The 13,306-nt window shown below is 39.3% G+C and overlaps 1 protein-coding gene across 1 annotated transcript in view; it reads right to left on the bottom strand.

The window, feature by feature from the left end:
* Window positions 1-13,306, bottom strand: part of enox1 (ecto-NOX disulfide-thiol exchanger 1) — a 91,449-nt gene that overhangs the window by 52,847 nt on the left and 25,296 nt on the right. The window lies entirely within an intron of this gene.

The following is a 13,306-nucleotide window of genomic DNA, read 5'->3' as shown; positions in this document are numbered from 1 at the left end:
GCCTCTTTGGCCCTTAATGTAATTAAAGGCGTGTAGTAGAGTAGGCTGGGCGAGACCGTGGTTCGAGTCCGGTGAGTAATTGTGAATTAGCGCCAGCTGTGCGCACACCGGGCTCGAATAACGTAGGAGATTGGGAGCATATAAAAGGAACGAGCGACCGGACCGTCGAAGAGAGAGGTCCGGGCCCGAAGTGTTTGTATATGTATTTATGTTCTAGTGTTTTGTATTTATGTTTTGTTCGCTGGCGGTTGGCCGTGAGGGGCCGCCGGCTTTTATTATTTCTGTTATTAAATGTTTAAAATGTCTTCCGGTTCCCAACTCCATCCTTCCCTTTTATGGAGATGTATTACAAGGCCCTTTTGGGAAGGCAAGCTCAATCTTACTATTAGTAAAAATAATTGATAATAATTTAACCCTTAATAAAACAACACACGTGATGACCTTTCACCTGACGACCTCACCTGGGACAATAATATAAATGATAAATAAGTGGGGGGCACGGTGGCTTAGTGGTTAGCACGTTCGCCTCACACCTCCAGGGTTGGGGGTTCAATTCCCGCTTCCGACTTGTGTGTGTGGAGTTTGCATGTTCTCCCCGTGCCTCGGGGGTTTCCTCCGGGTACTCCGGTTTCCTCCCCTGGTCCAAAGACACGCATGGTAGGTTGATTGGCATCTCTGGAAAATTTGTCCGTAGGGTGTGAGTGCGTGAGTGTGTGTGCCCTGCGATGGGTTGGCACTCCATCCAGGGTGTATCCTGCCTTGATGCCCGATGACTCCTGAGATAGGCACAGGCTCCCCGTGACCCGAGGTAGTTCGGATAAGCGGTAGAAAATGGAATGGAATAATAAATAAATAAACATGATGGGTCAAAAATGCTAAACATTACACCTACATGGGTGAACTATTTATTTACCTGATTCCATGAAAAAAATGTCTTTGAATGCATACAGAAGTACACACATAACTTGTCTCCAATTACAAGACAAAATGCATTCTACAGTTTTCAAACACCAGTGTTAAAAAGCTCTGTACTGCATGTTGCAAATAGTTTCACCTACAATGACCTTCATGAAAGATCATTACTGTATATCAATACTCCATTATAACCCATCCATGACATGTCTAATCTTTTGGGACAAACAAATGATATGCTTAACCTGCAGTCTGCATACAACATCAGGTTTATGGGAGAATCTAATGTGCATGCCAAATGATACTTGCAAACTGTCTCCAGGCATTTTCCAAATGCAACGATTTACACTGCACTGTGACTAAATTCTCTATAAGGATGGAATTGTGTTTATGCAGTATTCAGCTGTTATGTTATAGCAAACATTTATGCTATTTGGACTTTGTAAAAATTTAACACAACGCTTTATAAAAATTCCCTTTGGTAGCCGGACAGCCCTTGTTCACAATAAACTGTCCCATTTGTTTTTAATAGAAAAAAATATGCCAAATTACAGGTTTGGTCAAACAGAAATGTATATAAAAACTACTAAATGTTACTTTTGGGTGAATTACACGTTCCTGTACTTTTGTCCTTTCTGTGGACTAATTCTAGATTTTCTTCTTGTTTGCCTAATGGGCTACCAGGGGTTACAGTATCTAGTTATTCTGAGCTATACAAGTAGAACAGAGCTATGAAAAGACTGGCACACTAACACCAGCACTCTACTTAGAAAAAAGGGGTCACAACCACACAATGTTACTCAAGTATTGACGCAAACTGTTCTAAATAGTGGCATTGGCAAAGCACAGTGAAACCTAGGTTTCTTCATCAAGGAAAAAACATGTAGTGGGAAAAAAAGGGGAATCAGCCATTCCCAAGGCACCATCCCCTCACTTGACTGGTTCACAATACTCAATCTAGATCTAGTTAGCCGGCAGATGCTTAAAAAAGGGTGTATTTAAAATCTAAGGCAACTGTGCTCGTGACTTTACCACAATTTTACTACCAGGAATTAACATCCATAATGCAATAGAGTTTGGCCTCAAGCCAAGTACAAGTAGCTCAGAATCAGCCCTGGTATCTGCAGCTTCTGGTGAATACAGCTACTTAACTTGAATGAAATGCCAAATGCGGCACTTCAGCCGAACAAAGGAAAGCAATTCTCCATCTGCTCGTCCTGAACAGAGTCAGAGGAACTCTAAAGAACACTCAGTGTTTTAGTAGACCTCACTCAACCAGCAGACAGAGAACGGAGAGTGCCTGTGCACTTAAACACACTGGCAACACACAAAGACCCTCCACTACATTCAACTGGGAACAACTAAACAACAACAGTAGTGACTGAGAACAGACACAGCCGTTTGCATTGGAGGGCTGCAATGACAAACAGACAGTTCTTTTGATTGTGGTTTCTAAAGCCTTTCTCTATCCCCCACTGTTTCTACATGCGCACCTTTACATTATCCTAATCCCATTACTGAGATGCAAAAGAATGTAATTCCTGCTGGAGTAGCTGGAGCCTTTGTTAAGATCCGGTGAAGCTCAGCTCTGATGGTTCTCTGTAATTTTTTTAGCGCTGTTGGGGATGAGTGGCCATAAAGATGGGAATGAGGGTCAGTGTGATGATACCAAACATACATGAGACATATGAGGTTCCTGTAAATTAATTTTCCTTGAAAGCTGTTTTTAAAGTTGATGTCGGATCCTAATTATTTGTTTTAATACTGTCAGCAAATGAATTAAAAATGTATGTTTTCAAACTAACATATTTCCAAAAATATAATGTAATGTGCAAAAGTGCAACAACAAGTTGGATTGTAAAGATATGAACATTGTCTAAACAGTAAGTAAAGAAATACATAATTGGTTACATTTTTGGTAAAAAATGGTCAACACAACAAAAATGTAAAGAAATACAGAATTCAGAGACAAAAGACAATTTTCTTGCAAGAAAAACGAGCAGTTGTTGACATTAAATCGGCTTCTATTTTTCCGTGTAAAAAAGTCATGCCACTGCCAGAGAGCCTTGCCTAATCCACTATGATTTGCGATTTCATCTTAACGCCCTACAACTTCCACCTTATTGGCATTTACTATGAAGCATATCTCCGTCTTTCAGCTGTCCTCTTTTCACTCTGTTGCACTAAGGTAAACTCAGTAACTATGTGTCTCTGTCAAATCATAACTCGAGAACTCAAACCATAAGATTAATCTTTAGATGATTTCTCCTTGTTCTTTCTCTGAGCAGTTTTGGCATAGTTCTAGCCGACTGCTAGTTGAATCATCTCTGCTCTGCGCTCCATATTATATGAAAAACAGGGTTTTTGTCATATGGACAAAATCATTAGGCCATTACAGAATGAAAAGCAGATTTGCGTGTCCGTGCTAGCCTACAAAAGTGTTCTAGAGAATTCTAGAAGTCCATAGCCGACCTGCTACTGTCACAGAACCTCTCTCAGCTGTTAATGAAGACAAATGTGAACGATTGTGCTTGTGGACACCTAAGACAAAGCAGGAAGCGAGGGATGTCAACTCTGTTTCTTGGCTCTCTGCCTCCAGTTTAACCCATGATTCTTTGCTTCCTTCAGCCTAACTGTTTTCCTGCAGCCACCTTGTCTGCTGCACACTTCAATCTTTCATCAACTGTTTCATTTTAGGTCAAGCAAGACTGAAGCTCATTGGCCTTTCATGTCTTACGTTTCTCACTAGACTGCAAAAAAGTCCAGAGTCCTAGACAAACAAGCATGCCAGCAGACACAGCTTTCTAGTATGTGCACATTGTGATTATTCACTGCCACTCGATATATTTCAGTCTGGTTTAAAAATTGACAAGCAGCAATGGTGCACAGGAATGACTCAAGAGAATGTGAAAAAAGGCTATGATAAAACCCCCAAACTTATATTTATGTCTACCTAGCCACCATCTCATCTGTATATTGCAATGTTACGAACCAATGGAAAATGTCTCCAATTCATCAAATCGTGTCGTTTGTTGACCTTGTTGTCAAGAATTACATTCACATAGGAAAGGAGAAAAATAAAACCCATGTTTTCCATTTGTTTTTGTAACTGACTTAGACATACAGTAAATGTGTGCAAGGCAATGGTCTTGTAGTGTGGTTAGTTCCATGTCCTACTAGCCAGTTTAAGTCATAAACTCTGTAGCTAAATTTACTCATTTTAATTTACATAATCAATTTGTATTTAGAAATCTGAAATGGAAAATTCTGCCAGCAGATGAGCGTTAACAGCCCCAGTTAATTGACTCCTGTTAATTCTCCAAAAATATCCAGCAAATTTCATATTATAGTCTCTTGTTAATGAGCATATTCTCACATTCTTTAATGCAAAATCAAGCATTATTTTTGTCAGCTAATGCAAATGTTTGTGCTAATGTATGCTAATGCAGTGGGTTGGTGTGAAATAACTGGCCAAAACTGAATTGTTTTGTGTCGACAAGTGGGATACTTCCTTGAGGTGTTTTATTTAAAGCTAAATGTTCTATTATCTAGATTTTGTCAGCACATAGTCTTTTATGTTAACAAATAAGCTGCAAAATATATTGTGCTAAAGTTCACCAAATTGATGCTCTACACCAGAAAACATTATGCCTTCCCCCTTTCCCATCCCTTCTCTCATCAGTCTGTTCACTCCATGTGTTGCCCTTGTCTGTTGATACTTACCACAGAGTGGGACTTGGCCGAAGATACAGTGAACTATTGCATGTCAAATCTTCGCAAGCTGAACACCTGTGGACTTATGCATGCATAAGGAAAGCAAAGTGCCAGATGCCTATTGGGATTTGGTCCTTCGTACACAGGCTATATAATTGTTTTAATACATGAAAACTTTCAAACATGGTAATCTGTGTGCACATAAATTGAACACTTGATAAATCAATGTTTAAAGTTCAACAGAGTACTTTGTGTGCCTTTACACAATGCACATTATTTTCTCTTTATTTTATTATTTTCTATTTTAAAGAAGGTAAAAAACTGTTCTGATTGTCATAACATAAGTATTGGATACATAATACAGGTCATTTTGCCAAGAAATCAGCTTCAAAGACACATAAATAAGCTTAAATAATAATGCTGAAAGAAACATAGCTAAGAATTTAATTCTGTCTACTGTACGCCTCTCGGTCTTCCTTCGTTCTTTCCTGCTCTCCTTTGTATTTGAAGTCGGAAGAAGACTCATCCAAATATAACTAAATCAAATAAACTAATCATCTACTCCTATTCTGTATGTTCATTTACCACAACAGACTGAGCACCAGGCACCAATTTTATCCATCACTGACCACACAACCTGTTTGTGTTGTTGTTATCACAGGGTGAGTGTACTAACCTTAAATTAAAAAAGGAAATGCAAGTTTGTGTACAGTTTCTATTTTGAGGATCTTAGGGCAAAAATCAAGTGTTGTGCGTATGCAGCACTTTGAGGCATCATACTGTAGGTGCGCTGACTGTTCTAAAAGGTAGGCAGCATAATTATGCAGCGAGGCAACTTATTATACTGCCTACCTTCTAAAGGCACACAAAAGATATTCTGGCTAAATAATAAGGCAGGATCAAATCTGTCCTTTTATGAGGAAGGCTTAGAATGCTTTAAAATCATAATATACACATTATATGTGTGTGTGCGCCATTTTTCGTTGCTTATATTGTGTCATCGACTGAGTTGCATCTTCTGTGTGCCCAATGAGAGGAATGCTAGTTGCATGAATTGTTTGTGAGATTTAACAAGGGTTAAGATGATGTTTTAGAAGGCAGTTTATGTCAGCAGTAGATAGCAAGGTAGGTCAATAAATTATGCACAAAAGCCTGTAAATGTAACGTATGCACAAAAGCCTGTAAATGTAACGTATGTGTGTGTGTAATGTCATGGCTAGCAGTATGTGCTAGAGGGGTGATAGTTCTGAGTCACAGTGAAAGTGACCAGATGGCGAGAATTAACTGAAGCATTCCTCCAGCCATCACTGCTCTGCATTTTAAACAGCCTCGCTCACCACGTTCCCACATCACACACACCCCAAAACGCGGGCAGGCATAGCCAATTAGCATCGTGCTGCATTTCACACATTGCCTGTAAACCTGAGCCATGAATATTTAGAGATAGTGGTCCACAGAGACATGACAAAATAGCACAGGATGATTTCAATGCCTGACAAGAGCTTCTGTGTTACTGTGTTAATCTTACCACCTGCAATGCATACATGTTTGCGTTCTTAAGTCAAAGGTTGTCATGTGTTGTTTGTCATTTTAAAATACAGCACATTCTCCTATTCCAGTTTTACAAGCTCACCTGCTCATCCAGTCTAAATGAAAATAATAATAGAAAATAAATTTGGCTTGGGGTGTTAGGTAGAGCTCAGTCCTGAGACTCAGCTGAAGCTCCGAGCTAGCCCCTCAGACTACAGAATCGGATGGAATAGAGCTAATTCAATTAGTTGTGAATTCAGGGTGAAGGAGGAATATCACAGCTAGTGGGAAGCTAGTAGAGTACTGCTTCTATACATTAGAAAAAGATGGTCAGAATTGGATCATTAGGCTCCATCCAAATGACGTGGAGTACACGATAAGGACAAAAATATTGGGACGCCCTAATGAACAGGTTTGACTAAATTAGTAATTTTCATAAATACAATTCCTAATGCTTACGATGATATTCTAGAGAATTGTGTGCTTCTAATTTTATAGTAACAGTTTGGAAAATGTCCTTTTACTATTTCAACATGGCAATGCCCATGTGCAAAAAGCAAGGTTAAAACATTACTTGATTCTAATGTGGAAAAAAATGTACCAGACCTGAACTCATCTGAAAACCTTTGGTATGGCTTTGAATCAAACACTCATCAACCAAACCCTTCAATGGCTTGTACACGGGGTACAGTCAGTCAGAAAGTCAGAAAAAGGCCCTTCCAAAACAAAGACGGAACCACATATATTTTAAATTGGATTAATTGGATTAATCCAATTAATTAGATTAATATTTGTTTTGATTGGAATTACTAGAATAAACAAAACATGTTTTTAAAAGGGGACCCAACAATTTTGCACATCTAGTGGACATTTAATGTGTGTCATTAATTATACGTAAACCATTGGTAGCTTGAAATTACATGTCTAAACATTTTACAGTACTTTTGACTGAGATTTCTAATCAGACTGAAACACCTAATGGCTCAGCCATTTGTGACGAGTGGTAGGAGTGTATTAGAACCTGTTTGTACGTTATTTTAGTTGCGTTATTTTAGAAATTCCATTTGGTCCCACTAGTGGTGCAGAAATGACGCAGTGCAGCTTTAGTCAGCGTTATCAAGGCTCAGTTGGCTGTGATGACTCACATCAACTGTTATTGGTTTCTTCTTACATCATGTTAACACCTATTAAATATCTTTAGTTTGCCAACATGTTAAAGATCCATGATTCCAATCGTTTTCCATAATCTACATAATGGAGGTCAAAGACTCAAATGTGACATTATCCTCATAAAGAGATATATTGAGGTTTGAATGCATATCATATCAAGTGGAATAGTTCTCCTGACATGCTAATGACTCTTACATCTGTGCTGACTTAACACTCAGAGACTCCAACGTGTCCATCTGTCCTCGCATTGCAGACAGAGAATATATGATCACCTCAGAGACAACACAAACCATATACTGGCTTATGTCCAGACAACCCAGTGCCTGCCAGACTCTGTTTGTTACAAAGAGGCAAACCCAATTCCCTTAGGCTATGAGTACTGCAGTGGCCCCACTATCCAACACACAGATGCTCCACAGTGGGGTGTCGCTTAAGGACAAAAACATACTCTATGGAAGGACAAAAGAGCCAAATGCTCGGTCATCATATTGCAAGCTTGAGTTCTCATTAAACATACGTGTTTTTTTTATTACAGTAATAAATATTAGTAACCAAGTGGGCAATACCTTCATGCCTGTGCCATTACACCAGAGTTTTTATTATTCAGGCAGCTATAAACATGATTATAAGGTCTAACTGTAGCCGTGTTTAGAAGTGACTGGCAACTTTCGCCGCCACAAACAACTGTGGCCACAGACAACAGTGACTATTGGCAACAAGATGTGGGTGTGTCACAACAAATCTGAAATAATTTGATGCAATTTATGAGTGACTTTCAGGAGCAACTACCAATACTCAAGTCAGTGAAAAAACTGACAAACCCAAATAACCTGCCATTTGCAATGTCTGCCTGCAAAGAGCATGTCTGCATATTAAATAAAGCTCATTCCGCACAACCGTGCTTTATATAAAACATTTTACACAATACAAAACTGATTTGAGGTCAGTATGAAACTGCATGAAACATCCAACAGCAGTTATGTTTATCTACGATTATCTTTGATAACCACAACTATGAACACCTCCTACTGACCTCATAGAAAGAGACAAGCGGCACATGGCAACACTGTTGCGGTGTGAATTTAAAGATCTAATTAAACAAAATTATAAGGGGGGCCCCAAGCACCCCTATATAGTCTGCAGTGAAACTATTTGTCCAGTGTACCCCACTTTTACAGGGCGCGTTCCCAGTCATCATTGTCAGTGATGACACTGTTAGCGTCCATTTAGAACAAGTGTGTACACTGTGTTATCAATTGCAATCTTAAACATCTTAGAACACAATGATGTATAAATCAGAAAGAGTTTAACTGCCCAGGTTCTTCATGCAAAACATTCTCTTCTAAATCCACTTAGCCACGATTGCTATATATTACACGCCATTACGTTAAAATGCAAGAAAAGGCAAGGCTGACTAAAATTAATTGCTGCTCCTGTCAGTCAGTTTGTTCACACTTCACCATTACAAGTGGAAGACGAGGGTTCACTTTTGTAATGCAGTGGAAAATAGAGAGAACAAGCATTATCTCACTCTTAAGTTCAAGACCTCCAGCAGAAACCTCTCTATATTGGAGGAAGGGTTCTGCAACCTTGACCCTCAATCCTGGCTATTTATTGTTGACAGACTTCAATACTTACACTGCTCGACAGGAACCACTGAAACCTGGCAATACAAAAGGAGGGGGAATCTAATAAAGGAGGATAGACTATCTAGTCCAAAAATAAAAAGGTAATTTGAATCTTAAAGTAAATCTCAGTTATCTTAATGAACTAAAAAAAGAAGCTACTATTGCATTCCAGGGAGGGCCATACTGCACGGTACGGGGCCAACCTGACCACGATATCCTGCATACAGCAATGAACGGTAGGTCTTACCCTGTTATGCTCATGCCAAGTGTCACCAGATGCTTTGAAATAGCATTAAAGCATTTGTTGCTGTGTATCAGGTCTTCTGCAAGGACATTACACTCCAGGCTATCAGAGTGATATATAAGCTGACAAACATCCAGCAGAATGCATAGCGGCCACCACAGCAAAGTGTATGCTTCTCAGTTCCAGTTTTAGGCAATTACATCACCAACCAAGAGCAAAGTGACCATCTGGCCTTCCCAGCTCCAGCTTAGGCAATTTCACCCCAAACAATAGGAAAGACGGACTACTTGTCACATCAATGCTAAATTTTAGTGGTGGGCCGAGAACGGCGTTGACGTGCTGCGTTAACGTGACTCTTATCGCGCGATAAAAGAAATGTCGCCGTTAATCTATTCTCAAAATTGGGTTGGGTCTATACTTGGGTCTATACTTAGCTATGATGACATTTACCTTGATATTTTAGCGCGGATGTATACCTAGCTGAATTGCACTGTACCAGGCAAGAACGAGATTTTTAAACTTGTGTGATTCGCGCAATTCGCGTCATTCGCGGTCTCATGACGAGGGCTTCATTCGCGCGATTCGCGCCCCAAGTAGGTCTATCGCGTCTTTGACTTAACATGTAAATCACTCGCGCTTGACGCGCCATTCGCGTTTGGTCTGAACACAACATAACGTTACTGTGAAATTACTACATCAAACGTGACGTGCTAACATGGATGCAGCTTTGAAGCCGCCGGGTTGCTTCAGGGAAAATTTATTTTTAAGAAGCTTCCCAATGGAAACATCGACAAGACTAAGGTTGTTTGCACCTTGTGCAATGCGGAATTGGTTTAAAAAAAAACTTTCTCTCAATAGGTAGTGGTCTAGCTTTAGTTGACACCAGTAATTTTGTATTGGCACCTAATGTATTATGGCTCCTGTATGACATATCGCTTGTTGCTCCCTAACTCTTTGTAAATTTCTTTGGATAAAAGCGTCTGCTAAATGACTAAATGCAAATGTACTGTAGGAGCTCTTCCAGTCCCAAGTACCACCTAAACGCAAAGCATCCCTTAGCAGGCTAATGCGGAAGTAAACACAAGTACATCTAATTGAACATAATTTATTTTCATCACCAATTATCATAGTAGAACAGCTTTCTCAAGCAGTTTGTGATGCATTTTGGAAAACAGGAGATGAGCCCCGGGGACACGGTGGCTTAGTGGTTAGCACGTTCGCCTCACACCTCCAGGGTTGGGTGTTCGATTCCCGCTTCCGACTTGTGTGTGTGTGTGGAGTTTGCATGTTCTCCCCGTGCCTCGGGGGTTTCCTCCGGGTACTCCAGGTTTCCTCCCCTGGTCCAAAGACATGCATGGTAGGTTGATTGGCATCTCTGGAAAAATTGTCTGTAGGGTGTGAGTGCGTGAGTGCATGAGTGAATGAGTGAGTGTGTGTGCCCTGCGATGGATGGCACTCCATCCAGGGTGTATCCTGCCTTGATGCCCGATGACTCCTGAGATAGGTGCAGGCTCCCCGTGACCCGAGGTAGTTCGGATAAGCGGTAGAAAATGGAATGGAATGGAATGGAATGGAGATGAGCCCCTGGTCTAATGCGCCACCTGGCTTGAGACACCCGTTCTCAAAGACTTACTTTTAGTCATTATTTGGGTAGAACACATATTCTGAATGCTTTCGGCAGAATTCAAATGAGCCATTTAATCTAGATTAATCTAGATTAAAAATAATAATCTATGCCCACCACTACTAAATTTACAGTACTTCGTACTTAATGCTAAATTTAAATTACATGAAAGCGGTTAAAAGGTTTAGCTGCACTTAGTAACATATGCAATTACTATTTTTCCTGCTTATAACTTTCCTCTGTTGTGTGATATCGATCACAAAATAAGACAAAATTAGACCTGTTTATTAGAACAGTTTCAACAAGTGAAATTTACTAAATCACAACTAACAAGCGCTCCTTATTTTTCATTAACATTTATTCAGCAATTTTTAATCGAAGTCACTGAGTGCAGCAGTGACACGTCAGAGGAGACCTGGCCCTCCTGACTGAGACTGGTTTCTCCGTTTTTTTTCTCCATTTATCCATCATTCGAGTTTGGGTTCCTCGTCACAGGGACGTGTTGGCTTGCTCACAGGGATACAACTTTTAGTAGATATTATTTATTAGAATGATCTTGCTTGCTCTATAAACACCATGCGCTGCGTTGCCGTTTATGCCTTTTCTGTGTTTTTCTTATTTTCTCCTGTAAAGCTGCTTTGGAACAATGCATATTGTGAAAAGCATTATATAAATAAAACTGAATTGAATTGAATCAAGTAAACTGAATGCCCAGCTTTAACTTTGACTCATTCTGTCTTCTTGTAGCATAATTAAAAGTCTGCAATGACAAGTAAAAAGAGTCTGTTTCTGTAAGTTAGGAATTCTTCAAACAGAAGTCAACTTGTTCTACACATTCGTGTCTGTTTTGGAGCTACGTTTTTTAGAGACCTGCATATCTGCTCTAAGCAGCATGATTGACAAAGTCACTGAGCTATAGCAACACCGTATGTTTCCTTCCCTTCCAATTAATTTCAGACTTAAGCATTAATTGCTACACCTTAGAGGTGTGCACACTACAGTAAACACATGTTTACCATCAAATCTATGAGTAATATCCAGATACAGGCACACCCTTGGCTAATGACACCTCAACTGAAAGGCGGACCTGATTTAGAAGCAGTTGGGATCTGAAACACTCCAGGCGTGTCTCCCCCTCTCATTTTCCCTATACTCTGAAGAGTCTGTGAGGTTTCAGTTTCAGTGGATTGACGAGAGACCCAGATGTTCTGGCTCAGAATATCCCAGGCTGAGTTGCACGTCCAGTTTCCTCAACAAGTCAGAAGAGTGAAGGCACCAAATTAAATGCAGGTTATCCGTTATTATTCTCCAAGAAACTTAAGAGCACTTGGCGCTTGTTGTGGGCAAAAGAGCTCAAGATTTTCCACTGTCTGGCTAACACAGTGCAGTATGTTTACCCAACCGTTAAAAAGAGGACACAAGGTCCTCTCCTTTTAAAGTACCTTTCGTAAGAAACAAAATAATTTAATATAAATATATTGTGTTGGAGAAAACTTTTTTTTCATTTAGCGCCTCTAGCAAAAGGTTGAGGTATCCTAAAATGCAAGTAGGTATTTTCCTTCTGATTAAACTTATCTGACTGCAATCTTTCCATTTTCTATTGTTCAGTTTAAAGGACAAAAAAACAATGTAAACTAGACAGAACTGGTTCAATAATATCGCATTACGCCCATATTCTTTCTAGCTTAAAGCTGTGCCCTTAATGTTAGAATATTTACTTTTATCCCAGTTAACATTTATGCATTTGGGAGACAGTTAAATCCAACTTGGATTTCGTCCAAACACAAAAGTGTCTTCAAGATTTAAATTGTATGAGTACTTACATTTGCTGTGAATCAAACTCATATTGATGGTGCTAATGTAAACTCATGAAAACGCTACTATCATACTCAATTAGTTGAGTTACAAGAAAGCTTTAAAGGAATAGTTCTCCCACATTTGAAAATTCTCTCATAATTTACCTACCGTCATGCCATTCCAGATGTATGACTTTCCTTTTTCAGATGAACATAAACAAATGTTTTTTAAAATGCTGTCATGTTATCTTATAAGATGCTTAATATGGTGAAGCTTCAAAAATCACCAGTAAGAATCCAAACAACTCCATTGGGTTCATAAATGTCGCCTGAAGCTAAAAGATATGAAAGTTAACAGATAGTATTTTAATCTTATTGAGCAAATAATAAGTGTTAGAGTAGATCAAAGTGCTATATTAAAAATGGCGGCACATCTGTAAATTTAATCTTAAAATTAAAACATGCATATGACTAAGAGACATTCGTTTACAAGTTATTGACGCTTCATATTTGAATCTAATGTAGCTTTTGCAACTGCTTGTTTACTTTAAACAATATTTACCAAATAAGCTCTACCTCTTTGTTGTTGTCTTTTACAAAGGTATTGTTTTACTTCAGAAGACACTTACTAATCCATTGGCATTTTTTGGATTAACTTTGAAATCAATATAGACTATGTGAGCACCAT

The sequence above is a fragment of the Triplophysa dalaica genome, chromosome 8, assembly GCF_015846415.1.
Source record: "Triplophysa dalaica isolate WHDGS20190420 chromosome 8, ASM1584641v1, whole genome shotgun sequence".
In the NCBI taxonomy this organism is placed as follows: Eukaryota; Metazoa; Chordata; class Actinopteri; order Cypriniformes; family Nemacheilidae; genus Triplophysa; species Triplophysa dalaica.
This window is presented reverse-complemented; position numbering and strand designations above follow the sequence as displayed.